Source organism: Cariama cristata, unplaced genomic scaffold (assembly GCF_000690535.1).
Source record: "Cariama cristata isolate BGI_N322 unplaced genomic scaffold, ASM69053v1 scaffold30295, whole genome shotgun sequence".
NCBI classification, from domain to species: domain Eukaryota; kingdom Metazoa; phylum Chordata; class Aves; order Cariamiformes; family Cariamidae; genus Cariama; species Cariama cristata.
Genome location: NW_009619812.1, coordinates 35684 through 37782, shown reverse-complemented (window position 1 = coordinate 37782; position 2099 = coordinate 35684).

Here is a 2099-nt window from a genome sequence, read left to right as displayed (position 1 = left end):
AAAACTGGTGCGACAGTTTGATGGGTTTCCATGGAAACTGCTAGAATTGAATGCATGGGTGCACAAGCAAGCTTGCCAGGTGCCTGTTATTGATTTGGAGGAAGGAAAAATTACATTTCCATGACAGCTATAGATTAGCTGAGCAAGTCTCTTTCCAAAGTGATGTACTTGCAAAAATAGATAAGCTCCGACCAGACTAAAATTTGTTTGCACTTTCTACAGCAAGCTGCATAATTTGATCTCCCCTTGAAAATGTCCAGATTGCAATTTCTGCCCATTGACTGTTTCACCTAAGATGCTATGGTCTTCTGTTGCAAGGTAATTTTCTGGAAAAAAAACCATAACACAACAGGTAGGATGAAAAAATCAAAATTGAAATGGGAGAGTTATTCCCTCAAAGAGAATCACAAAAGCATTATGGACACCAGTGAAATGTGTAATAGAATGAACCACAAATAGGGCTTATTTGATAAGCCTTTACATTCACTACACTTGTCTGCTGGGCTATTTTTAAAAATCCAAACATAACCAGGCCCTCAGCTAGTGTAAATAGCCATTGCTTTGATGAAATCAGTATAATATTGAAAGCTTCTCTAAACTGAAGATTTAACAAAGTATTCTTCAATGGGCAGATATAGATTAGGAACAAGGGCCAGCCTGAATTGTACCTGGTGCCTCAAGTATGCTTTCTCAGCGTGAGTCTGTTGATTTCTTCATTAACTCTTTGAGTACAACTGATATTTGAATAAGCGCTGCAAATACCAGAATGTCACGGTCACATCAAGTGAGAAAGGGAGTGAACAGTTAGGAGGTAAAGACAAGAAGGTTTAGACCTCTGAAAAACTGTATAGGAATATGATTAAGGTAACTGCTCCTGATTGCAGACTGATTTACTTTGGGATCCAACAGATAAGAAGTCTTTTCAGAGGCCACTTTAAAAATGCTAGGGATATGTGAACAAAATCTCACAGAAGTCAATTCACCAGTTTCACCTGGCAAGGAATTTGTTTTTATACACTGGGGAATACTCAGGGAGGAGAAAAATGGGCTGTACAGAAGACATGCAGAGGAGGAATTATAGAGATCCTGAAGCACCTGGCCTAAATCCAAAGAACACAGTGCAAGGGTAGAAACTCAGATGTTTCATTGTTTTGTCTAGGTCCGTGAGTCTCTCGCACAGTTGGAAGTGAAAAATTTGTCAGTATGTAAGAATCTTCCAATACTCCGAGTTTCTGGGAAAATCAACTTTTAAACAGACTGCCTACAGGTATTGTGCTCTGGGAAACAGCAAACAACTGGTGAACCTTGTGTGTCCACAGCCATGTAGGATGTAATTGCATTCCAGGAGCTTGCTTCTCTGAAGGGAGTCTACACCCAGGGCATTTACAAGAGATGCCAAAGAAGAGAACACTGTAACTTACCCAGACCAAAGAAAACTTATAAGTATTTAGCCTTATTCCTATACAAGCCAGAACAACCTAGTAAGTCACCAAATATGAGAGGTACATTAAGGAGCTACTGAACAAAAGCTGAGGACTTTCATGAACAGAACCCTCTGAGCTCTGTCATTGCCAAAAAGGGCTATTCTTGCACTGCTGTTAGCCCAGATGGTAAGCTCAGATTTTGGATCACTATAACTATTAATTAAAACCTTACCTATAACATGTCCCACAATTCAGGAACAATCTTTTTATGGATCTTTAGGCATATATTTAAAATGGCTTTGTATCCCCCTCAACTTCAGTGAAGACTATTCACTAGATTATTCATTCCACTCAAATTCAGAAATCTGGAGGACTACTTGTATGTACTTACCTGTGGCTGGATGTCTGAACTCCTGACATAGTCACTGGAGATCTAGGGCTCATTCATTTGCCCGCATACAGGCCCATAGTGCTGACTCAGTTATCCTGTGGTATCTTTCCCAACTTTCATTTACATGCAGAAGAGCACCAGACTACTTTGTGTCCTGTGTCATATTTGTCAGTGCAAAGATGATACTTCAGGTACCTTAAAGGAATTTCTGTTGGTTAGATATTTACAAAAAGACACCTAAATAAAACATGGATTCTACTCTGATTAGAATGGATCCTTATGCA